The 25,177-nt window shown below is 45.7% G+C and overlaps 28 pseudogenes; all 28 read left to right on the top strand.

The window, feature by feature from the left end:
* Window positions 1–17,865: 17,865 nt before the first annotated feature.
* Window positions 17,866–17,984, top strand: LOC140085675 (5S ribosomal RNA; annotated as a pseudogene).
* A 70-nt stretch (window positions 17,985–18,054) lies between these two features.
* Window positions 18,055–18,173, top strand: LOC140080362 (5S ribosomal RNA; annotated as a pseudogene).
* A 70-nt stretch (window positions 18,174–18,243) lies between these two features.
* LOC140090242 (5S ribosomal RNA) lies at window positions 18,244–18,362 on the top strand (annotated as a pseudogene).
* An 826-nt stretch (window positions 18,363–19,188) lies between these two features.
* LOC140085674 (5S ribosomal RNA) lies at window positions 19,189–19,307 on the top strand (annotated as a pseudogene).
* A 70-nt stretch (window positions 19,308–19,377) lies between these two features.
* LOC140099558 (5S ribosomal RNA) lies at window positions 19,378–19,496 on the top strand (annotated as a pseudogene).
* A 259-nt stretch (window positions 19,497–19,755) lies between these two features.
* LOC140080361 (5S ribosomal RNA) lies at window positions 19,756–19,874 on the top strand (annotated as a pseudogene).
* Window positions 19,875–20,322: 448 nt separating this feature from the next.
* LOC140085672 (5S ribosomal RNA) lies at window positions 20,323–20,441 on the top strand (annotated as a pseudogene).
* Window positions 20,442–20,511: 70 nt separating this feature from the next.
* On the top strand, window positions 20,512–20,630 carry LOC140084718 (5S ribosomal RNA; annotated as a pseudogene).
* Window positions 20,631–20,702: 72 nt separating this feature from the next.
* LOC140091956 (5S ribosomal RNA) lies at window positions 20,703–20,821 on the top strand (annotated as a pseudogene).
* A 70-nt stretch (window positions 20,822–20,891) lies between these two features.
* Window positions 20,892–21,010, top strand: LOC140092976 (5S ribosomal RNA; annotated as a pseudogene).
* A 259-nt stretch (window positions 21,011–21,269) lies between these two features.
* On the top strand, window positions 21,270–21,388 carry LOC140080360 (5S ribosomal RNA; annotated as a pseudogene).
* A 70-nt stretch (window positions 21,389–21,458) lies between these two features.
* LOC140084707 (5S ribosomal RNA) lies at window positions 21,459–21,577 on the top strand (annotated as a pseudogene).
* A 70-nt stretch (window positions 21,578–21,647) lies between these two features.
* LOC140090241 (5S ribosomal RNA) lies at window positions 21,648–21,766 on the top strand (annotated as a pseudogene).
* A 259-nt stretch (window positions 21,767–22,025) lies between these two features.
* LOC140087304 (5S ribosomal RNA) lies at window positions 22,026–22,144 on the top strand (annotated as a pseudogene).
* Window positions 22,145–22,214: 70 nt separating this feature from the next.
* LOC140099557 (5S ribosomal RNA) lies at window positions 22,215–22,333 on the top strand (annotated as a pseudogene).
* Window positions 22,334–22,403: 70 nt separating this feature from the next.
* LOC140080133 (5S ribosomal RNA) lies at window positions 22,404–22,522 on the top strand (annotated as a pseudogene).
* Window positions 22,523–22,773: 251 nt separating this feature from the next.
* On the top strand, window positions 22,774–22,892 carry LOC140092682 (5S ribosomal RNA; annotated as a pseudogene).
* A 70-nt stretch (window positions 22,893–22,962) lies between these two features.
* Window positions 22,963–23,081, top strand: LOC140087182 (5S ribosomal RNA; annotated as a pseudogene).
* A 70-nt stretch (window positions 23,082–23,151) lies between these two features.
* On the top strand, window positions 23,152–23,270 carry LOC140093910 (5S ribosomal RNA; annotated as a pseudogene).
* Window positions 23,271–23,340: 70 nt separating this feature from the next.
* Window positions 23,341–23,459, top strand: LOC140080359 (5S ribosomal RNA; annotated as a pseudogene).
* A 70-nt stretch (window positions 23,460–23,529) lies between these two features.
* On the top strand, window positions 23,530–23,648 carry LOC140089538 (5S ribosomal RNA; annotated as a pseudogene).
* A 70-nt stretch (window positions 23,649–23,718) lies between these two features.
* On the top strand, window positions 23,719–23,837 carry LOC140080357 (5S ribosomal RNA; annotated as a pseudogene).
* Window positions 23,838–23,907: 70 nt separating this feature from the next.
* LOC140087105 (5S ribosomal RNA) lies at window positions 23,908–24,026 on the top strand (annotated as a pseudogene).
* Window positions 24,027–24,096: 70 nt separating this feature from the next.
* LOC140078558 (5S ribosomal RNA) lies at window positions 24,097–24,215 on the top strand (annotated as a pseudogene).
* A 70-nt stretch (window positions 24,216–24,285) lies between these two features.
* Window positions 24,286–24,404, top strand: LOC140085973 (5S ribosomal RNA; annotated as a pseudogene).
* Window positions 24,405–24,474: 70 nt separating this feature from the next.
* LOC140085671 (5S ribosomal RNA) lies at window positions 24,475–24,593 on the top strand (annotated as a pseudogene).
* Window positions 24,594–24,663: 70 nt separating this feature from the next.
* Window positions 24,664–24,782, top strand: LOC140092975 (5S ribosomal RNA; annotated as a pseudogene).
* Window positions 24,783–25,041: 259 nt separating this feature from the next.
* LOC140080356 (5S ribosomal RNA) lies at window positions 25,042–25,160 on the top strand (annotated as a pseudogene).
* The last annotated feature ends 17 nt before the right edge of the window (window positions 25,161–25,177 follow it).

The raw sequence follows: 25,177 nt of genomic DNA, 5'->3' as shown, positions 1-25,177 counted from the left end.
CCCAAGTTCTGTTGACCTTTTTGAACCTGAAAATTGTGTTAGTTTCTCTGTCAAAGATGGTAAAAGAAGGTTCAAATTGAACAGCTGCTGTCAACGGCCATTCTAAGCTGAATGTGCCTGCTCTCGTCAGATGGCAGCAGCAATGCAGCTTAAGGCTTGGTAAGTACCAGCATGGGAGACTGGCTGGGAATCCCAAGTTCCGTTGACCTTTTTGAACCTGAAAATTGTGTTAGTTTCTCTATGAGATAGTAAAAGAAGGTTCAAATTGAACAGCTGCTGTCAACGGCCATTCTAAGCTGAATGTGCCTGCTCTCGTCAGATCGCAGCAGCAATGCAGCTTAAGGCTTGGCAAGTACCAGCATGGGAGACTGGCTGGGAATCCCAAGTTCTGTTGACCTTTTTGAACCTGAAAATTGTGTTAGTTTCTCTATGAGATAGTAAAAGAAGGTTCAAATTGAACAGCTGCTGTCAACGGCCATTCTAAGCTGAATGTGCCTGCTCTCGTCAGATCGCAGCAGCAATGCAGCTTAAGGCTTGGCAAGTACCAGCATGGGAGACTGGCTGGGAATCCCAAGTTCTGTTGAGCTTTTTGAACCTGAAAATTGTGTTAGTTTCTCTATGAGATAGTAAAAGAAGGTTCAAATTGAACAGCTGCTGTCAACGGCCATTCTAAGCTGAATGTGCCTGCTCTCGTCAGATGGCAGCAGCAATGCAGCTTAAGGCTTGGTAAGTACCAGCATGGGAGACTGGCCGGGAATCCCAAGTTCTGTTGACCTTTTTGAACCTGAAAATTGTGTTAGTTTCTCTATGAGATAGTAAAAGAAGGTTCAAACTGAACAGCTGCTGTCAACGGCCATTCTAAGCTGAATGTGCCTGCTCTCGTCAGATCACAGCAGCAATGCAGCTTAAGGCTTGGCAAGTACCAGCATGGGAGACTGGCTGGGAATCCCAAGTTCCGTTGACCTTTTTGAACCTGAAAATTGTGTTAGTTTCTCTATGAGATAGTAAAAGAAGGTTCAAATTGAACAGCTGCTGTCAACGGCCATTCTAAGCTGAATGTGCGTGCTCTTGTCGGAGCACAGCAGCGATGCGGCTTAAGGCTTGGCAAGTACCAGCATGGGAGACTGGCTGCGAATTCCAAGTTCCGTTGACCTTTTTGAACCTGAAAATTGTGTTAGTTTCTCTATGAGATAGTAAAAGAAGGTTCAAACTGAACAGCTGCTGTCAACGGCCATTCTAAGCTGAATGTGCCTGCTCTCGTCAGATCGCAGCAGCAATGCAGCTTAAGGCTTGGCAAGTACCAGCATGGGAGACTGGCTGGGAATCCCAAGTTCTGTTGAGCTTTTTGAACCTGAAAATTGTGTTAGTTTCTCTATGAGATAGTAAAAGAAGGTTCAAATTGAACAGCTGCTGTCAACGGCCATTCTAAGCTGAATGTGCCTGCTCTCGTCAGATCGCAGCAACAATGCAGCTTAAGGCTTGGCAAGTACAAGCATGGGAGACTGGCTGGGAATCCCAAGTTCTGTTGACCTTTTTGAACCTGAAAATTGTTAGTTTCTCTGTCAAAGATGGTAAAAGAAGGTTCAAATTGAACAGCTGCTGTCAACGGCCATTCTAAGCTGAATGTGCCTGCTCTCGTCAGATCGCAGCAGCAATACAGCTTAAGGCTTGGCAAGTACCAGCATGGGAGACTGGCTGGGAATCCCAAGTTCTGTTGACCTTTTTGAACCTGAAAATTGTGTTAGTTTCTCTATGAGATAGTAAAAGAAGGTTCAAATTGAACAGCTGCTGTCAACGGCCATTCTAAGCTGAATGTGCCTGCTCTCGTCAGATCGCAGCAACAATGCAGCTTAAGGCTTGGCAAGTACAAGCATGGGAGACTGGCTGGGAATCCCAAGTTCTGTTGACCTTTTTGAACCTGAAAATTGTTAGTTTCTCTGTCAAAGATGGTAAAAGAAGGTTCAAATTGAACAGCTGCTGTCAACGGCCATTCTAAGCTGAATGTGCCTGCTCTCGTCAGATCGCAGCAGCAATGCAGCTTAAGGCTTGGCAAGTACCAGCATGGGAGACTGGCTGGGAATACCAAGTTCCGTTGACCTTTTTGAACCTGAAAATTGTGTTAGTTTCTCTATGAGATAGTAAAAGAAGGTTCAAACTGAACAGCTGCTGTCAACGGCCATTCTAAGCTGAATGTGCCTGCTCTCGTCAGATCACAGCAGCAATGCAGCTTAAGGCTTGCCAAGTACCAGCATGGGAGACTGGCTGGGAGTCCCAAGTTCCGTTGACCTTTTTGAACCTGAAAATTGTGTTAGTTTCTCTATGAGATAGTAAAAGAAGGTTCAAATTGAACAGCTGCTGTCAACGGCCATTCTAAGCTGAATGTGCGTGCTCTTGTCGGATCACAGCAGCGATGCGGCTTAAGGCTTGGCAAGTACCAGCATGGGAGACTTGCTGCGAATTCCAAGTTCCGTTGACCTTTTTGAACCTGAAAATTGTGTTAGTTTCTCTATGAGATAGTAAAAGAAGGTTCAAACTGAACAGCTGCTGTCAACGGCCATTCTAAGCTGAATGTGCCTGCTCTCGTCAGATCGCAGCATAAATGCAGCTTAAGGCTTGGCAAGTACCAGCATGGGAGACTGGCTGGGAATCCCAAGTTCTGTTGACCTTTTTGAACTTGAAAATTGTTAGTTTCTCTGTCAAAGATGGTAAAAGAAGGTTCAAATTGAACAGCTGCTGTCAACGGCCATTCTAAGCTGAATGTGCCTGCTCTCGTCAGATCGCAGCAGCAATGCAGCTTAAGGCTTGGCAAGTACCAGCATGGGAGACTGGCTGGGAATCCCAAGTTCTGTTGACCTTTTTGAACCTGAAAATTGTGTTAGTTTCTCTATGAGATAGTAAAAGAAGGTTCAAATTGAACAGCTGCTGTCAACGGCCATTCTAAGCTGAATGTGCCTGCTCTCGTCAGATCGCAGCAACAATGCAGCTTAAGGCTTGGCAAGTACAAGCATGGGAGACTGGCTGGGAATCCCAAGTTCTGTTGACCTTTTTGAACCTGAAAATTGTTAGTTTCTCTGTCAAAGATGGTAAAAGAAGGTTCAAATTGAACAGCTGCTGTCAACGGCCATTCTAAGCTGAATGTGCCTGCTCTCGTCAGATCGCAGCAGCAATGCAGCTTAAGGCTTGGCAAGTACCAGCATGGGAGACTGGCTGGGAATACCAAGTTCCGTTGACCTTTTTGAACCTGAAAATTGTGTTAGTTTCTCTATGAGATAGTAAAAGAAGGTTCAAACTGAACAGCTGCTGTCAACGGCCATTCTAAGCTGAATGTGCCTGCTCTCGTCAGATCAGAGCAGCAATGCAGCTTAAGGCTTGGCAAGTACCAGCATGGGAGACTGGCTGGGAATCCCAAGTTCCGTTGACCTTTTTGAACCTGAAAATTGTGTTAGTTTCTCTATGAGATAGTAAAAGAAGGTTCAAATTGAACAGCTGCTGTCAACGGCCATTCTAAGCTGAATGTGCGTGCTCTTGTCGGATCACAGGAGCGATGCGGCTTAAGGCTTGGCAAGTACCAGCATGGGAGACTGGCTGCGAATTCCAAGTTCCGTTGACCTTTTTGAACCTGAAAATTGTGTTAGTTTCTCTATGAGATAGTAAAAGAAGGTTCAAACTGAACAGCTGCTGTCAACGGCCATTCTAAGCTGAATGTGCCTGCTCTCGTCAGATCGCAGCATCAATGCAGCTTAAGGCTTGGCAAGTACCAGCATGGGAGACTGGCTGGGAATCCCAAGTTCTGTTGACCTTTTTGAACCTGAAAATTGTTAGTTTCTCTGTCAAAGATGGTAAAAGAAGGTTCAAATTGAACAGCTGCTGTCAACGGCCATTCTAAGCTGAATGTGCCTGCTCTCGTCAGATCGCAGCAACAATGCAGCTTAAGGCTTGGCAAGTACAAGCATGGGAGACTGGCTGGGAATCCCAAGTTCTGTTGACCTTTTTGAACCTGAAAATTGTTAGTTTCTCTGTCAAAGATGGTAAAAGAAGGTTCAAATTGAACAGCTGCTGTCAACGGCCATTCTAAGCTGAATGTGCCTGCTCTCGTCAGATCGCAGCAGCAATGCAGCTTAAGGCTTGGCAAGTACCAGCATGGGAGACTGGCTGGGAATACCAAGTTCCGTTGACCTTTTTGAACCTGAAAATTGTGTTAGTTTCTCTATGAGATAGTAAAAGAAGGTTCAAACTGAACAGCTGCTGTCAACGGCCATTCTAAGCTGAATGTGCCTGCTCTCGTCAGATCACAGCAGCAATGCAGCTTAAGGCTTGCCAAGTACCAGCATGGGAGACTGGCTGGGAATCCCAAGTTCCGTTGACCTTTTTGAACCTGAAAATTGTGTTAGTTTCTCTATGAGATAGTAAAAGAAGGTTCAAACTGAACAGCTGCTGTCAACGGCCATTCTAAGCTGAATGTGCCTGCTCTCGTCAGATCGCAGCATCAATGCAGCTTAAGGCTTGGCAAGTACCAGCATGGGAGACTGGCTGGGAATCCCAAGTTCTGTTGACCTTTTTGAACCTGAAAATTGTTAGTTTCTCTGTCAAAGATGGTAAAAGAAGGTTCAAATTGAACAGCTGCTGTCAACGGCCATTCTAAGCTGAATGTTCCTGCTCTCGTCAGATCGCAGCAGCAATACAGCTTAAGGCTTGGCAAGTACCAGCATGGGAGACTGGCTGGGAATCCCAAGTTCTGTTGACCTTTTTGAACCTGAAAATTGTGTTAGTTTCTCTATGAGATAGTAAAAGAAGGTTCAAATTGAACAGCTGCTGTCAACGGCCATTCTAAGCTGAATGTGCCTGCTCTCGTCAGATCGCAGCAACAATGCAGCTTAAGGCTTGGCAAGTACAAGCATGGGAGACTGGCTGGGAATCCCAAGTTCTGTTGACCTTTTTGAACCTGAAAATTGTTAGTTTCTCTGTCAAAGATGGTAAAAGAAGGTTCAAATTGAACAGCTGCTGTCAACGGCCATTCTAAGCTGAATGTGCCTGCTCTCGTCAGATCGCAGCAGCAATGCAGCTTAAGGCTTGGCAAGTACCAGCATGGGAGACTGGCTGGGAATACCAAGTTCCGTTGACCTTTTTGAACCTGAAAATTGTGTTAGTTTCTCTATGAGATAGTAAAAGAAGGTTCAAACTGAACAGCTGCTGTCAACGGCCATTCTAAGCTGAATGTGCCTGCTCTCGTCAGATCACAGCAGCAATGCAGCTTAAGGCTTGCCAAGTACCAGCATGGGAGACTGGCTGGGAATCCCAAGTTCCGTTGACCTTTTTGAACCTGAAAATTGTGTTAGTTTCTCTATGAGATAGTAAAAGAAGGTTCAAATTGAACAGCTGCTGTCAACGGCCATTCTAAGCTGAATGTGCGTGCTCTTGTCGGATCACAGCAGCGATGCGGCTTAAGGCTTGGCAAGTACCAGCATGGGAGACTTGCTGCGAATTCCAAGTTCCGTTGACCTTTTTGAACCTGAAAATTGTGTTAGTTTCTCTATGAGATAGTAAAAGAAGGTTCAAACTGAACAGCTGCTGTCAACGGCCATTCTAAGCTGAATGTGCCTGCTCTCGTCAGATCGCAGCATAAATGCAGCTTAAGGCTTGGCAAGTACCAGCATGGGAGACTGGCTGGGAATCCCAAGTTCTGTTGACCTTTTTGAACTTGAAAATTGTTAGTTTCTCTGTCAAAGATGGTAAAAGAAGGTTCAAATTGAACAGCTGCTGTCAACGGCCATTCTAAGCTGAATGTGCCTGCTCTCGTCAGATCGCAGCAGCAATGCAGCTTAAGGCTTGGCAAGTACCAGCATGGGAGACTGGCTGGGAATCCCAAGTTCTGTTGACCTTTTTGAACCTGAAAATTGTGTTAGTTTCTCTATGAGATAGTAAAAGAAGGTTCAAATTGAACAGCTGCTGTCAACGGCCATTCTAAGCTGAATGTGCCTGCTCTCGTCAGATCGCAGCAACAATGCAGCTTAAGGCTTGGCAAGTACAAGCATGGGAGACTGGCTGGGAATCCCAAGTTCTGTTGACCTTTTTGAACCTGAAAATTGTTAGTTTCTCTGTCAAAGATGGTAAAAGAAGGTTCAAATTGAACAGCTGCTGTCAACGGCCATTCTAAGCTGAATGTGCCTGCTCTCGTCAGATCGCAGCAGCAATGCAGCTTAAGGCTTGGCAAGTACCAGCATGGGAGACTGGCTGGGAATACCAAGTTCCGTTGACCTTTTTGAACCTGAAAATTGTGTTAGTTTCTCTATGAGATAGTAAAAGAAGGTTCAAACTGAACAGCTGCTGTCAACGGCCATTCTAAGCTGAATGTGCCTGCTCTCGTCAGATCAGAGCAGCAATGCAGCTTAAGGCTTGGCAAGTACCAGCATGGGAGACTGGCTGGGAATCCCAAGTTCCGTTGACCTTTTTGAACCTGAAAATTGTGTTAGTTTCTCTATGAGATAGTAAAAGAAGGTTCAAATTGAACAGCTGCTGTCAACGGCCATTCTAAGCTGAATGTGCGTGCTCTTGTCGGATCACAGGAGCGATGCGGCTTAAGGCTTGGCAAGTACCAGCATGGGAGACTGGCTGCGAATTCCAAGTTCCGTTGACCTTTTTGAACCTGAAAATTGTGTTAGTTTCTCTATGAGATAGTAAAAGAAGGTTCAAACTGAACAGCTGCTGTCAACGGCCATTCTAAGCTGAATGTGCCTGCTCTCGTCAGATCGCAGCATCAATGCAGCTTAAGGCTTGGCAAGTACCAGCATGGGAGACTGGCTGGGAATCCCAAGTTCTGTTGACCTTTTTGAACCTGAAAATTGTTAGTTTCTCTGTCAAAGATGGTAAAAGAAGGTTCAAATTGAACAGCTGCTGTCAACGGCCATTCTAAGCTGAATGTGCCTGCTCTCGTCAGATCGCAGCAGCAATGCAGCTTAAGGCTTGGCAAGTACCAGCATGGGAGACTGGCTGGGAATCCCAAGTTCCGTTGACCTTTTTGAACCTGAAAATTGTGTTAGTTTCTCTATGAGATAGTAAAAGAAGGTTCAAATTGAACAGCTGCTGTCAACGGCCATTCTAAGCTGAATGTGCCTGCTCTCGTCAGATCGCAGCAGCAATGCAGCTTAAGGCTTGGCAAGTACCAGCATGGGAGACTGGCTGGGAATCCCAAGTTCTGTTGACCTTTTTGAACCTGAAAATTGTGTTAGTTTCTCTGTCAAAGATGGTAAAAGAAGGTTCAAATTGAACAGCTGCTGTCAACGGCCATTCTAAGCTGAATGTGCCTGCTCTCGTCAGATGGCAGCAGCAATGCAGCTTAAGGCTTGGTAAGTACCAGCATGGGAGACTGGCTGGGAATCCCAAGTTCCGTTGACCTTTTTGAACCTGAAAATTGTGTTAGTTTCTCTATGAGATAGTAAAAGAAGGTTCAAATTGAACAGCTGCTGTCAACGGCCATTCTAAGCTGAATGTGCCTGCTCTCGTCAGATCGCAGCAGCAATGCAGCTTAAGGCTTGGCAAGTACCAGCATGGGAGACTGGCTGGGAATCCCAAGTTCTGTTGACCTTTTTGAACCTGAAAATTGTGTTAGTTTCTCTATGAGATAGTAAAAGAAGGTTCAAATTGAACAGCTGCTGTCAACGGCCATTCTAAGCTGAATGTGCCTGCTCTCGTCAGATGGCAGCAGCAATGCAACTTAAGGCTTGGTAAGTACCAGCATGGGAGACTGGCCGGGAATCCCAAGTTCTGTTGACCTTTTTGAACCTGAAAATTGTGTTAGTTTCTCTATGAGATAGTAAAAGAAGGTTCAAATTGAACAGCTGCTGTCAACGGCCATTCTTAGCTGAATGTGCCTGCTCTCGTCAGATCGCAGCAGCAATGCAGCTTAAGGCTTGGCAAGTACCAGCATGGGAGACTGGCTGGGAATACCAAGTTCCGTTGACCTTTTTGAACCTGAAAATTGTGTTAGTTTCTCTATGAGATAGTAAAAGAAGGTTCAAACTGAACAGCTGCTGTCAACGGCCATTCTAAGCTGAATGTGCCTGCTCTCGTCAGATCACAGCAGCAATGCAGCTTAAGGCTTGGCAAGTACCAGCATGGGAGACTGGCTGGGAATCCCAAGTTCCGTTGACCTTTTTGAACCTGAAAATTGTGTTAGTTTCTCTATGAGATAGTAAAAGAAGGTTCAAATTGAACAGCTGCTGTCAACGGCCATTCTAAGCTGAATGTGCGTGCTCTTGTCGGAGCACAGCAGCGATGCGGCTTAAGGCTTGGCAAGTACCAGCATGGGAGACTGGCTGCGAATTCCAAGTTCCGTTGACCTTTTTGAACCTGAAAATTGTGTTAGTTTCTCTATGAGATAGTAAAAGAAGGTTCAAACTGAACAGCTGCTGTCAACGGCCATTCTAAGCTGAATGTGCCTGCTCTCGTCAGATCGCAGCAGCAATGCAGCTTAAGGCTTGGCAAGTACCAGCATGGGAGACTGGCTGGGAATCCCAAGTTCTGTTGAGCTTTTTGAACCTGAAAATTGTGTTAGTTTCTCTATGAGATAGTAAAAGAAGGTTCAAATTGAACAGCTGCTGTCAACGGCCATTCTAAGCTGAATGTGCCTGCTCTCGTCAGATCGCAGCAACAATGCAGCTTAAGGCTTGGCAAGTACAAGCATGGGAGACTGGCTGGGAATCCCAAGTTCTGTTGACCTTTTTGAACCTGAAAATTGTTAGTTTCTCTGTCAAAGATGGTAAAAGAAGGTTCAAATTGAACAGCTGCTGTCAACGGCCATTCTAAGCTGAATGTGCCTGCTCTCGTCAGATCGCAGCAGCAATACAGCTTAAGGCTTGGCAAGTACCAGCATGGGAGACTGGCTGGGAATCCCAAGTTCTGTTGACCTTTTTGAACCTGAAAATTGTGTTAGTTTCTCTATGAGATAGTAAAAGAAGGTTCAAATTGAACAGCTGCTGTCAACGGCCATTCTAAGCTGAATGTGCCTGCTCTCGTCAGATCGCAGCAACAATGCAGCTTAAGGCTTGGCAAGTACAAGCATGGGAGACTGGCTGGGAATCCCAAGTTCTGTTGACCTTTTTGAACCTGAAAATTGTTAGTTTCTCTGTCAAAGATGGTAAAAGAAGGTTCAAATTGAACAGCTGCTGTCAACGGCCATTCTAAGCTGAATGTGCCTGCTCTCGTCAGATCGCAGCAGCAATGCAGCTTAAGGCTTGGCAAGTACCAGCATGGGAGACTGGCTGGGAATACCAAGTTCCGTTGACCTTTTTGAACCTGAAAATTGTGTTAGTTTCTCTATGAGATAGTAAAAGAAGGTTCAAACTGAACAGCTGCTGTCAACGGCCATTCTAAGCTGAATGTGCCTGCTCTCGTCAGATCACAGCAGCAATGCAGCTTAAGGCTTGCCAAGTACCAGCATGGGAGACTGGCTGGGAGTCCCAAGTTCCGTTGACCTTTTTGAACCTGAAAATTGTGTTAGTTTCTCTATGAGATAGTAAAAGAAGGTTCAAATTGAACAGCTGCTGTCAACGGCCATTCTAAGCTGAATGTGCGTGCTCTTGTCGGATCACAGCAGCGATGCGGCTTAAGGCTTGGCAAGTACCAGCATGGGAGACTTGCTGCGAATTCCAAGTTCCGTTGACCTTTTTGAACCTGAAAATTGTGTTAGTTTCTCTATGAGATAGTAAAAGAAGGTTCAAACTGAACAGCTGCTGTCAACGGCCATTCTAAGCTGAATGTGCCTGCTCTCGTCAGATCGCAGCATAAATGCAGCTTAAGGCTTGGCAAGTACCAGCATGGGAGACTGGCTGGGAATCCCAAGTTCTGTTGACCTTTTTGAACTTGAAAATTGTTAGTTTCTCTGTCAAAGATGGTAAAAGAAGGTTCAAATTGAACAGCTGCTGTCAACGGCCATTCTAAGCTGAATGTGCCTGCTCTCGTCAGATCGCAGCAGCAATGCAGCTTAAGGCTTGGCAAGTACCAGCATGGGAGACTGGCTGGGAATCCCAAGTTCTGTTGACCTTTTTGAACCTGAAAATTGTGTTAGTTTCTCTATGAGATAGTAAAAGAAGGTTCAAATTGAACAGCTGCTGTCAACGGCCATTCTAAGCTGAATGTGCCTGCTCTCGTCAGATCGCAGCAACAATGCAGCTTAAGGCTTGGCAAGTACAAGCATGGGAGACTGGCTGGGAATCCCAAGTTCTGTTGACCTTTTTGAACCTGAAAATTGTTAGTTTCTCTGTCAAAGATGGTAAAAGAAGGTTCAAATTGAACAGCTGCTGTCAACGGCCATTCTAAGCTGAATGTGCCTGCTCTCGTCAGATCGCAGCAGCAATGCAGCTTAAGGCTTGGCAAGTACCAGCATGGGAGACTGGCTGGGAATACCAAGTTCCGTTGACCTTTTTGAACCTGAAAATTGTGTTAGTTTCTCTATGAGATAGTAAAAGAAGGTTCAAACTGAACAGCTGCTGTCAACGGCCATTCTAAGCTGAATGTGCCTGCTCTCGTCAGATCAGAGCAGCAATGCAGCTTAAGGCTTGGCAAGTACCAGCATGGGAGGCTGGCTGGGAATCCCAAGTTCCGTTGACCTTTTTGAACCTGAAAATTGTGTTAGTTTCTCTATGAGATAGTAAAAGAAGGTTCAAATTGAACAGCTGCTGTCAACGGCCATTCTAAGCTGAATGTGCGTGCTCTTGTCGGATCACAGGAGCGATGCGGCTTAAGGCTTGGCAAGTACCAGCATGGGAGACTGGCTGCGAATTCCAAGTTCCGTTGACCTTTTTGAACCTGAAAATTGTGTTAGTTTCTCTATGAGATAGTAAAAGAAGGTTCAAACTGAACAGCTGCTGTCAACGGCCATTCTAAGCTGAATGTGCCTGCTCTCGTCAGATCGCAGCATCAATGCAGCTTAAGGCTTGGCAAGTACCAGCATGGGAGACTGGCTGGGAATCCCAAGTTCTGTTGACCTTTTTGAACCTGAAAATTGTTAGTTTCTCTGTCAAAGATGGTAAAAGAAGGTTCAAATTGAACAGCTGCTGTCAACGGCCATTCTAAGCTGAATGTGCCTGCTCTCGTCAGATCGCAGCAGCAATGCAGCTTAAGGCTTGGCAAGTACCAGCATGGGAGACTGGCTGGGAATCCCAAGTTCCGTTGACCTTTTTGAACCTGAAAATTGTGTTAGTTTCTCTATGAGATAGTAAAAGAAGGTTCAAATTGAACAGCTGCTGTCAACGGCCATTCTAAGCTGAATGTGCCTGCTCTCGTCAGATCGCAGCAGCAATGCAGCTTAAGGCTTGGCAAGTACCAGCATGGGAGACTGGCTGGGAATCCCAAGTTCTGTTGACCTTTTTGAACCTGAAAATTGTGTTAGTTTCTCTGTCAAAGATGGTAAAAGAAGGTTCAAATTGAACAGCTGCTGTCAACGGCCATTCTAAGCTGAATGTGCCTGCTCTCGTCAGATGGCAGCAGCAATGCAGCTTAAGGCTTGGTAAGTACCAGCATGGGAGACTGGCTGGGAATCCCAAGTTCCGTTGACCTTTTTGAACCTGAAAATTGTGTTAGTTTCTCTATGAGATAGTAAAAGAAGGTTCAAATTGAACAGCTGCTGTCAACGGCCATTCTAAGCTGAATGTGCCTGCTCTCGTCAGATCGCAGCAGCAATGCAGCTTAAGGCTTGGCAAGTACCAGCATGGGAGACTGGCTGGGAATCCCAAGTTCTGTTGACCTTTTTGAACCTGAAAATTGTGTTAGTTTCTCTATGAGATAGTAAAAGAAGGTTCAAATTGAACAGCTGCTGTCAACGGCCATTCTAAGCTGAATGTGCCTGCTCTCGTCAGATGGCAGCAGCAATGCAGCTTAAGGCTTGGTAAGTACCAGCATGGGAGACTGGCCGGGAATCCCAAGTTCTGTTGACCTTTTTGAACCTGAAAATTGTGTTAGTTTCTCTATGAGATAGTAAAAGAAGGTTCAAATTGAACAGCTGCTGTCAACGGCCATTCTAAGCTGAATGTGCTTGCTCTCGTCAGATCGCAGCAGCAATGCAGCTTAAGGCTTGGCAAGTACCAGCATGGGAGACTGGCTGGGAATACCAAGTTCCGTTGACCTTTTTGAACCTGAAAATTGTGTTAGTTTCTCTATGAGATAGTAAAAGAAGGTTCAAACTGAACAGCTGCTGTCAACGGCCATTCTAAGCTGAATGTGCCTGCTCTCGTCAGATCACAGCAGCAATGCAGCTTAAGGCTTGGCAAGTACCAGCATGGGAGACTGGCTGGGAATCCCAAGTTCCGTTGACCTTTTTGAACCTGAAAATTGTGTTAGTTTCTCTATGAGATAGTAAAAGAAGGTTCAAATTGAACAGCTGCTGTCAACGGCCATTCTAAGCTGAATGTGCGTGCTCTTGTCGGAGCACAGCAGCGATGCGGCTTAAGGCTTGGCAAGTACCAGCATGGGAGACTGGCTGCGAATTCCAAGTTCCGTTGACCTTTTTGAACCTGAAAATTGTGTTAGTTTCTCTATGAGATAGTAAAAGAAGGTTCAAACTGAACAGCTGCTGTCAACGGCCATTCTAAGCTGAATGTGCCTGCTCTCGTCAGATCGCAGCAGCAATGCAGCTTAAGGCTTGGCAAGTACCAGCATGGGAGACTGGCTGGGAATCCCAAGTTCTGTTGAGCTTTTTGAACCTGAAAATTGTGTTAGTTTCTCTATGAGATAGTAAAAGAAGGTTCAAATTGAACAGCTGCTGTCAACGGCCATTCTAAGCTGAATGTGCCTGCTCTCGTCAGATCGCAGCAACAATGCAGCTTAAGGCTTGGCAAGTACAAGCATGGGAGACTGGCTGGGAATCCCAAGTTCTGTTGACCTTTTTGAACCTGAAAATTGTTAGTTTCTCTGTCAAAGATGGTAAAAGAAGGTTCAAATTGAACAGCTGCTGTCAACGGCCATTCTAAGCTGAATGTGCCTGCTCTCGTCAGATCGCAGCAGCAATACAGCTTAAGGCTTGGCAAGTACCAGCATGGGAGACTGGCTGGGAATCCCAAGTTCTGTTGACCTTTTTGAACCTGAAAATTGTGTTAGTTTCTCTATGAGATAGTAAAAGAAGGTTCAAATTGAACAGCTGCTGTCAACGGCCATTCTAAGCTGAATGTGCCTGCTCTCGTCAGATCGCAGCAACAATGCAGCTTAAGGCTTGGCAAGTACAAGCATGGGAGACTGGCTGGGAATCCCAAGTTCTGTTGACCTTTTTGAACCTGAAAATTGTTAGTTTCTCTGTCAAAGATGGTAAAAGAAGGTTCAAATTGAACAGCTGCTGTCAACGGCCATTCTAAGCTGAATGTGCCTGCTCTCGTCAGATCGCAGCAGCAATGCAGCTTAAGGCTTGGCAAGTACCAGCATGGGAGACTGGCTGGGAATACCAAGTTCCGTTGACCTTTTTGAACCTGAAAATTGTGTTAGTTTCTCTATGAGATAGTAAAAGAAGGTTCAAACTGAACAGCTGCTGTCAACGGCCATTCTAAGCTGAATGTGCCTGCTCTCGTCAGATCACAGCAGCAATGCAGCTTAAGGCTTGCCAAGTACCAGCATGGGAGACTGGCTGGGAGTCCCAAGTTCCGTTGACCTTTTTGAACCTGAAAATTGTGTTAGTTTCTCTATGAGATAGTAAAAGAAGGTTCAAATTGAACAGCTGCTGTCAACGGCCATTCTAAGCTGAATGTGCGTGCTCTTGTCGGATCACAGCAGCGATGCGGCTTAAGGCTTGGCAAGTACCAGCATGGGAGACTGGCTGCGAATTCCAAGTTCCGTTGACCTTTTTGAACCTGAAAATTGTGTTAGTTTCTCTATGAGATAGTAAAAGAAGGTTCAAACTGAACAGCTGCTGTCAACGGCCATTCTAAGCTGAATGTGCCTGCTCTCGTCAGATCGCAGCATAAATGCAGCTTAAGGCTTGGCAAGTACCAGCATGGGAGACTGGCTGGGAATCCCAAGTTCTGTTGACCTTTTTGAACCTGAAAATTGTTAGTTTCTCTGTCAAAGATGGTAAAAGAAGGTTCAAATTGAACAGCTGCTGTCAACGGCCATTCTAAGCTGAATGTGCCTGCTCTCGTCAGATCGCAGCAGCAATGCAGCTTAAGGCTTGGCAAGTACCAGCATGGGAGACTGGCTGGGAATCCCAAGTTCCGTTGACCTTTTTGAACCTGAAAATTGTGTTAGTTTCTCTATGAGATAGTAAAAGAAGGTTCAAATTGAACAGCTGCTGTCAACGGCCATTCTAAGCTGAATGTGCCTGCTCTCGTCAGATCGCAGCAGCAATGCAGCTTAAGGCTTGGCAAGTACCAGCATGGGAGACTGGCTGGGAATCCCAAGTTCTGTTGACCTTTTTGAACCTGAAAATTGTGTTAGTTTCTCTGTCAAAGATGGTAAAAGAAGGTTCAAATTGAACAGCTGCTGTCAACGGCCATTCTAAGCTGAATGTGCCTGCTCTCGTCAGATGGCAGCAGCAATGCAGCTTAAGGCTTGGTAAGTACCAGCATGGGAGACTGGCTGGGAATCCCAAGTTCTGTTGACCTTTTTGAACCTGAAAATTGTGTTAGTTTCTCTATGAGATAGTAAAAGAAGGTTCAAATTGAACAGCTGCTGTCAACGGCCATTCTAAGCTGAATGTGCCTGCTCTCGTCAGATCGCAGCAGCAATGCAGCTTAAGGCTTGGCAAGTACCAGCATGGGAGACTGGCTGGGAATACCAAGTTCCGTTGACCTTTTTGAACCTGAAAATTGTGTTAGTTTCTCTATGAGATAGTAAAAGAAGGTTCAAACTGAACAGCTGCTGTCAACGGCCATTCTAAGCTGAATGTGCCTGCTCTCGTCAGATCACAGCAGCAATGCAGCTTAAGGCTTGGCAAGTACCAGCATGGGAGACTGGCTGGGAATCCCAAGTTCCGTTGACCTTTTTGAACCTGAAAATTGTGTTAGTTTCTCTATGAGATAGTAAAAGAAGGTTCAAATTGAACAGCTGCTGTCAACGGCCATTCTAAGCTGAATGTGCGTGCTCTTGTCGGAGCACAGCAGCGATGCGGCTTAAGGCTTGGCAAGTACCAGCATGGGAGACTGGCTGCGAATTCCAAGTTCCGTTGACCTTTTTGAACCTGAAAATTGTGTTAGTTTCTCTATGAGATAGTAAAAGAAGGTTCAAACTGAACAGCTGCTGTCAACGGCCATTCTAAGCTGAATGTGCCTGCTCTCGTCAGATGGCAGCAGCAATGCAGCTTAAGGCTTGGCAAGTACCAGCATGGGAGACTGGCTGGGAATCCCAAGTTCTGTTGAGCTTTTTGAACATGAAAATTGTGTTAGTTTCTCTGTCAAAGATGGTAAAAGAAGGTTCAAATTGAACAGCTGCTGTCAACGGCCATTCTAAGCTGAATGTGCCTGCTCTCGTCAGATGGCAGCAGCAATGCAGCTTAAGGCTTGGCAAGTACCAGCATGGGAGACTGGCTGGGAATCCCAAGTTCTGTTGACCTTTTTGAACCTGAAAATTGTGTTAGTTTCTCTGTCAAAGATGGTAAAAGAAGGTTCAAATTGAACAGCTGCTGTCAACGGCCATTCTAAGCTGAATGTGCCTGCTCTCGTCAGATCGCAGCAGCAATGCAGCTTAAGGCTTGGCAAGTACCAGCATGGGAGACTGGCTGGGAATCCCAAGTTCTGTTGACCTTTTTGAACCTGAAAATTGTGTTAGTTTCTCTATGAGATAGTAAAAGAAGGTTCAAATTGAACAGCTGCTGTCAACGGCCATTCTAAGCTGAATGTGCCTGCTCTCGTCAGTTGGCAGCAGCAATGCAGCTTAAGGCTTGGTAAGTACCAGCATGGGAGACTGGCCGGGAATCCCAAGTTCTGTTGACCTTTTTGAACCTGAAAATTGTGTTAGTTTCTCTATGAGATAGTAAAAGAAGGTTCAAATTGAACAGCTGCTGTCAACGGCCATTCTAAGCTGAATGTGCCTGCTCTCGTCAGATCGCAGCAGCAATGCAGCTTAAGGCTTGGCAAGTACCAGCATGGGAGACTGGCTGGGAATACCAAGTTCCGTTGACCTTTTTGAACCTGAAAATTGTGTTAGTTTCTCTATGAGATAGTAAAAGAAGGTTCAAACTGAACAGCTGCTGTCAACGGCCATTCTAAGCTGAATGTGCCTGCTCTCGTCAGATCACAGCAGCAATGCAGCTTAAGGCTTGGCAAGTACCAGCATGGGAGACTGGCTGGGAATCCCAAGTTCCGTTGACCTTTTTGAACCTGAAAATTGTGTTAGTTTCTCTATGAGATAGTAAAAGAAGGTTCAAATTGAACAGCTGCTGTCAACGGCCATTCTAAGCTGAATGTGCGTGCTCTTGTCGGAGCACAGCAGCGATGCGGCTTAAGGCTTGGCAAGTACCAGCATGGGAGACTGGCTGCGAATTCCAAGTTCCGTTGACCTTTTTGAACCTGAAAATTGTGTTAGTTTCTCTATGAGATAGTAAAAGAAGGTTCAAACTGAACAGCTGCTGTCAACGGCCATTCTAAGCTGAATGTGCCTGCTCTCGTCAGATGGCAGCAGCAATGCAGCTTAAGGCTTGGCAAGTACCAGCATGGGAGACTGGCTGGGAATCCCAAGTTCTGTTGAGCTTTTTGAACATGAAAATTGTGTTAGTTTCTCTATGAGATAGTAAAAGAAGGTTCAAATTGAACAGCTGCTGTCAACGGCCATTCTAAGCTGAATGTGCGTGCTCTTGTCGGATCACAGCAGCGATGCGGCTTAAGGCTTGGCAAGTACCAGCATGGGAGACTGGCTGCGAATTCCAAGTTCCGTTGACCTTTTTGAACCTGAAAATTGTGTTAGTTTCTCTATGAGATAGTAAAAGAAGGTTCAAACTGAACAGCTGCTGTCAACGGCCATTCTAAGCTGAATGTGCCTGCTCTCGTCAGATCGCAGCATCAATGCAGCTTAAGGCTTGGCAAGTACCAGCATGGGAGACTGGCTGGGAATCCCAAGTTCTGTTGACCTTTTTGAACCTGAAAATTGTTAGTTTCTCTGTCAAAGATGGTAAAAGAAGGTTCAAATTGAACAGCTGCTGTCAACGGCCATTCTAAGCTGAATGTGCCTGCTCTCGTCAGATCGCAGCAGCAATGCAGCTTAAGGCTTGGCAAGTACCAGCATGGGAGACTGGCTGGGAATCCCAAGTTCCGTTGACCTTTTTGAACCTGAAAATTGTGTTAGTTTCTCTATGAGATAGTAAAAGAAGGTTCAAACTGAACAGCTGCTGTCAACGGCCATTCTAAGCTGAATGTGCCTGCTCTCGTCAGATCGCAGCAGCAATGCAGCTTAAGGCTTGGCAAGTACCAGCATGGGAGACTGGCTGGGAATCCCAAGTTCTGTTGACCTTTTTGAACCTGAAAATTGTTAGTTTCTCTGTCAAAGATGGTAAAAGAAGGTTCAAATTGAACAGATGCTGTCAACGGCCATTCTAAGCTGAATGTGCCTGCTCTCGTCAGATGGCAGCAGCAATGCAGCTTAAGGCTTGGCAAGTACCAGCATGGGAGACTGGCTGGGAATCCCAAGTTCTGTTGAGCTTTTTGAACCTGAAAATTGTGTTAGTTTCTCTATGAGATAGTAAAAGAAGGTTCAAATTGAACAGCTGCTGTCAACGGCCATTCTAAGCTGAATGTGCGTGCTCTTGTCCGATCACAGCAGCGATGCGGCTTAAGGCTTGGCAAGTACCTGCATGGGAGACTGGCTGCGAATTCCAAGTTCCGTTGACCTTTTTGAACCTGAAAATTGTGTTAGTTTCTCTATGAGATAGTAAATGAAGGTTCAAACTGAACAGCTGCTGTCAACGGCCATTCTAAGCTGAATGTGCCTGCTCTCGTCAGATCGCAGCATCAATGCAGCTTAAGGCTTGGCAAGTACCAGCATGGGAGACTGGCTGGGAATCCCAAGTTCTGTTGACCTTTTTGAACCTGAAAATTGTTAGTTTCTCTGTCAAAGATGGTAAAAGAAGGTTCAAATTGAACAGCTGCTGTCAACGGCCATTCTAAGCTGAATGTGCCTGCTCTCGTCAGATCGCAGCAGCAATGCAGCTTAAGGCTTGGCAAGTACCAGCATGGGAGACTGGCTGGGAATCCCAAGTTCTGTTGACCTTTTTGAACCTGAAAATTGTTAGTTTCTCTGTCAAAGATGGTAAAAGAAGGTTCAAATTGAACAGCTGCTGTCAACGGCCATTCTAAGCTGAATGTGCCTGCTCTCGTCAGATGGCAGCAGCAATGCAGCTTAAGGCTTGGTAAGTACCAGCATGGGAGACTGGCTGGGAATCCCAAGTTCCGTTGACCTTTTTGAACCTGAAAATTGTGTTAGTTTCTCTATGAGATAGTAAAAGAAGGTTCAAATTGAACAGCTGGTGTCAACGGCCATTCTAAGCTGAATGTGCGTGCTCTTGTCGGATCACAGCAGCGATGCGGCTTAAGGCTTGGCAAGTACCAGCATGGGAGACTGGCTGCGAATCCCAAGTTCCGTTGACCTTTTTGAACCTGAAAATTGTGTTAGTTTCTCTATGAGATAGTAAAAGAAGGTTCAAATTGAACAGCTGCTGTCAACGGCCATTCTAAGCTGAATGTGCGTGCTCTTGTCGGAGCACAGCAGCGATGCGGCTTAAGGCTTGGCAAGTACCAGCATGGGAGACTGGCTGCGAATTCCAAGTTCCGTTGACCTTTTTGAACCTGAAAATTGTGTTAGTTTCTCTATGAGATAGTAAAAGAAGGTTCAAACTGAACAGCTGCTGTCAACGGCCATTCTAAGCTGAATGTGCCTGCTCTCGTCAGATGGCAGCAGCAATGCAGCTTAAGGCTTGGCAAGTACCAGCATGGGAGACTGGCTGGGAATCCCAAGTTCTGTTGAGCTTTTTGAACCTGAAAATTGTGTTAGTTTCTCTATGAGATAGTAAAAGAAGGTTCAAATTGAACAGCTGCTGTCAACGGCCATTCTAAGCTGAATGTGCGTGCTCTTGTCGGATCACAGCAGCGATGCGGCTTAAGGCTTGGCAAGTACCAGCATGGGACACTGGCTGCGAATTCCAAGTTCCGTTGACCTTTTTGAACCTGAAAATTGTGTTAGTTTCTCTATGAGATAGTAAAAGAAGGTTCAAACTGAACAGCTGCTGTCAACGGCCATTCTAAGCTGAATGTGCCTGCTCTCGTCAGATCGCAGCATCAATGCAGCTTAAGGCTTGGCAAGTACCAGCATGGGAGACTGGCTGGGAATCCCAAGTTCTGTTGACCTTTTTGAACCTGAAAATTGTTAGTTTCTCTGTCAAAGATGGTAAAAGAAGGTTCAAATTGAACAGCTGCTGTCAACGGCCATTCTAAGCTGAATGTGCCTGCTCTCGTCAGATCGCAGCAGCAATGCAGCTTAAGGCTTGGCAAGTACCAGCATGGGAGACTGGCTGGGAATCCCAAGTTCCGTTGACCTTTTTGAACCTGAAAATTGTGTTAGTTTCTCTATGAGATAGTAAAAGAAGGTTCAAATTGAACAGCTGCTGTCAACGGCCATTCTAAGCTGAATGTGCGTGCTCTTGTCGGATCACAGCAGCGATGCGGCTTAAGGCTTGGCAAGTACCAGCATGGGAGACTGGCTGCGAATTCCAAGTTCCGTTGACCTTTTTGAACCTGAAAATTGTGTTAGTTTCTCTATGAGATAGTAAAAGAAGGTTCAAACTGAACAGCTGCTGTCAACGGCCATTCTAAGCTGAATGTGCCTGCTCTCGTCAGATCGCAGCAGCAATGCAGCTTAAGGCTTGGCAAGTACCAGCATGGGAGACTGGCTGGGAATCCCAAGTTCTGTTGACCTTTTTGAACCTGAAAATTGTTAGTTTCTCTGTCAAAGATGGTAAAAGAAGGTTCAAATTGAACAGATGCTGTCAACGGCCATTCTAAGCTGAATGTGCCTGCTCTCGTCAGATGGCAGCAGCAATGCAGCTTAAGGCTTGGCAAGTACCAGCATGGGAGACTGGCTGGGAATCCCAAGTTCTGTTGAGCTTTTTGAACCTGAAAATTGTGTTAGTTTCTCTATGAGATAGTAAAAGAAGGTTCAAATTGAACAGCTGCTGTCAACGGCCATTCTAAGCTGAATGTGCGTGCTCTTGTCGGATCACAGCAGCGATGCGGCTTAAGGCTTGGCAAGTACCAGCATGGGAGACTGGCTGCGAATTCCAAGTTCCGTTGACCTTTTTGAACCTGAAAATTGTGTTAGTTTCTCTATGAGATAGTAAAAGAAGGTTCAAACTGAACAGCTGCTGTCAACGGCCATTCTAAGCTGAATGTGCCTGCTCTCGTCAGATCGCAGCATCAATGCAGCTTAAGGCTTGGCAAGTACCAGCATGGGAGACTGGCTGGGAATCCCAAGTTCTGTTGACCTTTTTGAACCTGAAAATTGTTAGTTTCTCTGTCAAAGATGGTAAAAGAAGGTTCAAATTGAACAGCTGCTGTCAACAGCCATTCTAAGCTGATTGTGCCTGCTCTCGTCAGATCGCAGCAGCAATGCAGCTTAAGGCTTGGCAAGTACCAGCATGGGAGACTGGCTGGGAATCCCAAGTTCTGTTGACCTTTTTGAACCTGAAAATTGTGTTAGTTTCTCTGTCAAAGATGGTAAAAGAAGGTTCAAATTGAACAGCTGCTGTCAACGGCCATTCTAAGCTGAATGTGCCTGCTCTCGTCAGATGGCAGCAGCAATGCAGCTTAAGGCTTGGTAAGTACCAGCATGGGAGACTGGCTGGGAATCCCAAGTTCTGTTGACCTTTTTGAACCTGAAAATTGTGTTAGTTTCTCTATGAGATAGTAAAAGAAGGTTCAAATTGAACAGCTGCTGTCAACGGCCATTCTAAGCTGAATGTGCCTGCTCTCGTCAGATCGCAGCAGCAATGCAGCTTAAGGTTTGGCAAGTACCAGCATGGGAGACTGGCTGGGAATCTCAAGTTCTGTTGACCTTTTTGAACCTGAAAATTGTGTTAGTTTCTCTATGAGATAGTAAAAGAAGGTTCAAATTGAACAACTGCTGTCAACGGCCATTCTAAGCTGAATGTGCGTGCTCTTGTCGGATCACAGCAGCGATGCGGCTTAAGGCTTGGCAAGTACCAGCATGGGAGACTGGCTGCGAATTCCAAGTTCCGTTGACCTTTTTGAACCTGAAAATTGTGTTAGTTTCTCTATGAGATAGTAAAAGAAGGTTCAAACTGAACAGCTGCTGTCAACGGCCATTCTAAGCTGAATGTGCCTGCTCTCGTCAGATCGCAGCAGCAATGCAGCTTAAGGCTTGGCAAGTACCAGCATGGGAGACTGGCTGGGAATCCCAAGTTCTGTTGACCTTTTTGAACCTGAAAATTGTTAGTTTCTCTGTCAAAGATGGTAAAAGAAGGTTCAAACTGAACAGCTGCTGTCAACGGCTATTCTAAGCTGAATGTGCCTGCTCTCGTCAGATCGCAGCAGCAATGCAGCTTAAGGCTTGGCAAGTACCAGCATGGGAGACTGGCTGGGAATCCCAAGTTCTGTTGACCTTTTTGAACCTGAAAATTGTTAGTTTCTCTGTCAAAGATGGTAAAAGAAGGTTCAAATTGAACAGCTGCTGTCAACGGCCATTCTAAGCTGAATGTGCCTGCTCTCGTCAGATGGCAGCAGCAATGCAGCTTAAGGCTTGGTAAGTACCAGCATGGGAGACTGGCTGGGAATCCCAAGTTCCGTTGACCTTTTTGAACCTGAAAATTGTGTTAGTTTCTCTATGAGATAGTAAAAGAAGGTTCAAATTGAACAGCTGGTGTCAACGGCCATTCTAAGCTGAATGTGCGTGCTCTTGTCGGATCACAGCAGCGATGCGGCTTAAGGCTTGGCAAGTACCAGCATGGGAGACTGGCTGCGAATCCCAAGTTCCGTTGACCTTTTTGAACCTGAAAATTGTGTTAGTTTCTCTATGAGATAGTAAAAGAAGGTTCAAACTGAACAGGTGCTGTCAACGGCCATTCTAAGCTGAATGTGCCTGCTCTCGTCAGATCGCAGCAGCAATGCAGCTTAAGGCTTGGCAAGTACCAGCATGGGAGACTGTCTGGGAATCCCAAGTTCCGTTGACCTTTTTGAACCTGAAAATTGTGTTAGTTTCTCTATGAGATAGTAAAAGAAGGTTCAAATTGAACAGCTGCTGTCAACGGCCATTCTAAGCTGAATGTGCCTGCTCTCGTCAGATCGCAGCAGCAATGCAGCTTAAGGCTTGGCAAGTACCAGCATGGGAGACTGGCTGGGAATCCCAAGTTCCGTTGACCTTTTTGAACCTGAAAATTGTGTTAGTTACTCTATGAGATAGTAAAAGAAGGTTCAAATTGAACAGCTGCTGTCAACGGCCATTCTAAGCTGAATGTGCCTGCTCTCATCAGATCGCAGCAGCAATGCAGCTTAAGGCTTGGCAAGTACCAGCATGGGAGACTGGCTGGGAATCCCAAGTTCTGTTGACCTTTTTGAACCTGAAAATTGTGTTAGTTTCTCTATGAGATAGTAAAAGAAGGTTCAAATTGAACAGCTGCTGTCAACGGCCATTCTAAGCTGAATGTGCCTGCTCTCGTCAGATCGCAGCAGCTTAAAGCTTGGCAAGTACCAGCATGGGAGACTGGCTGGGAATCCCAAGTTCCGTTGACCTTTTTGAACCTGAAAATTGTGTTAGTTTCTCTATGAGATAGTAAAAGAAGGTTCAAATTGAACAGCTGCTGTCAACGGCCATTCTAAGCTGAATGTGCCTGCTCTAGTCAGATCGCAGCAGCAATGCAGCTTAAGGCTTGGCAAGTACCAGCATGGGAGACTGGCTGGGAATCCCAAGTTCTGTTGACCTTTTTGAACCTGAAAATTGTGTTAGTTTCTCTATGAGATAGTAAAAGAAGGTTCAAATTGAACAGCTGCTGTCAACGGCCATTCTAAGCTGAATGTGCCTGCTCTCGTCAGATCGCAGCAGCAATGCAGCTTAAGGCTTGGCAAGTACCAGCATGGGAGACTGTCTGGGAATCCCAAGTTCCGTTGACCTTTTTGAACCTGAAAATTGTGTTAGTTTCTCTATGAGATAGTAAAAGAAGGTTCAAATTGAACAGCTGCTGTCATCGGCCATTCTAAGCTGAATGTGCCTGCTCTCGTCAGATCGCAGCAGCAATGCAGCGTAAGGCTTGGCAAGTACCAGCATGGGAGACTGGCTGGGAATCCCAAGTACTGTTGACCTTTTTGAACCTGAAAATTGTGTTAGTTTTTCTATGAGATAGTAAAAGAAGGTTCAAATTGAACAGCTGCTGTCAACGGCCATTCTAAGCTGAATGTGCCTGCTCTCGTCAGATCGCAGCAGCAATGCAGCTTAAGGCTTGGCAAGTACCAGCATGGGAGACTGGCTGGGAATCCCAAGTTCTGTTGACCTTTTTGAACCTGAAAATTGTGTTAGTTTCTCTATGAGATAGTAAAAGAAGGTTTAAATTGAACAGCTGCTGTCAACGGCCATTCTAAGCTGAATGTGCCTGCTCTCGTCAGATCGCAGCAACAATGCAGCTTAAGGCTTGGCAAGTACATGCATGGGAGACTGGCTGGGAATCCCAAGTTCTGTTGACCTTTTTGAACCTGAAAATTGTTAGTTTCTCTGTCAAAGATGGTAAAAGAAGGTTCAAATTGAACAGCTGCTGTCAACGGCCATTCTAAGCTGAATGTGCCTGCTCTCGTCAGATCGCAGCAGCAATGCAGCTTAAGGCTTGGCAAGTACCAGCATGGGAGACTGGCTGGGAATCCCAAGTTCTGTTGACCTTTTTGAACCTGAAAATTGTGTTAGTTTCTCTATGAGATAGTAAAAGAAGGTTCAAATTGAACAGCTGCTGTCAACGGCCATTCTAAGCTGAATGTGCCTGCTCTCGTCAGATCGCAGCAACAATGCAGCTTAAGGCTTGGCAAGTACAAGCATGGGAGACTGGCTGGGAATCCCAAGTTCTGTTGACCTTTTTGAACCAGAAAATTGTTAGTTTCTCTGTCAAAGATGGTAAAAGAAGGTTCAAATTGAACAGCTGCTGTCAACGGCCATTCTAAGCTGAATGTGCCTGCTCTCGTCAGATCGCAGCAGCAATGCAGCTTAAGGCTTGGCAAGTACCAGCATGGGAGACTGGCTGGGAATACCAAGTTCCGTTGACCTTTTTGAACCTGAAAATTGTGTTAGTTTCTCTATGAGATAGTAAAAGAAGGTTCAAACTGAACAGCTGCTGTCAACGGCCATTCTAAGCTGAATGTGCCTGCTCTCGTCAGATCGCAGCAACAATGCAGCTTAAGGCTTGGCAAGTACCAGCATGGGAGACTGGCTGCGAATTCCAAGTTCCGTTGACCTTTTTGAACCTGAAAATTGTGTTAGTTTCTCTATGAGATAGTAAAAGAAGGTTCAAACTGAACAGCTGCTGTCAACGGCCATTCTAAGCTGAATGTGCCTGCTCTCGTCAGATCGCAGCATCAATGCAGCTTAAGGCTTGGCAAGTACCAGCATGGGAGACTGGCTGGGAATCCCAAGTTCTGTTGACCTTTTTGAACCTGAAAATTGTTAGTTTCTCTGTCAAAGATGGTAAAAGAAGGTTCAAATTGAACAGCTGCTGTCAACGGCCATTCTAAGCTGAATGTGCCTGCTCTCGTCAGATCGCAGCAGCAATGCAGCTTAAGGTTTGGCAAGTACCAGCATGGGAGACTGGCTGGGAATCTCAAGTTCTGTTGACCTTTTTGAACCTGAAAATTGTGTTAGTTTCTCTATGAGATAGTAAAAGAAGGTTCAAATTGAACAACTGCTGTCAACGGCCATTCTAAGCTGAATGTGCGTGCTCTTGTCGGATCACAGCAGCGATGCGGCTTAAGGCTTGGCAAGTACCAGCATGGGAGACTGGCTGCGAATTCCAAGTTCCGTTGACCTTTTTGAACCTGAAAATTGTGTTAGTTTCTCTATGAGATAGTAAAAGAAGGTTCAAACTGAACAGCTGCTGTCAACGGCCATTCTAAGCTGAATGTGCCTGCTCTCGTCAGATCGCAGCAGCAATGCAGCTTAAGGCTTGGCAAGTACCAGCATGGGAGACTGGCTGGGAATCCCAAGTTCTGTTGACCTTTTTGAACCTGAAAAT

The sequence above is a fragment of the Engystomops pustulosus genome, chromosome 9 (assembly GCF_040894005.1).
Source record: "Engystomops pustulosus chromosome 9, aEngPut4.maternal, whole genome shotgun sequence".
In the NCBI taxonomy this organism is placed as follows: domain Eukaryota; kingdom Metazoa; phylum Chordata; class Amphibia; order Anura; family Leptodactylidae; genus Engystomops; species Engystomops pustulosus.
Note: the sequence above shows the minus strand (reverse complement) of the source record. Positions and strands in the feature narration are given on the sequence as shown.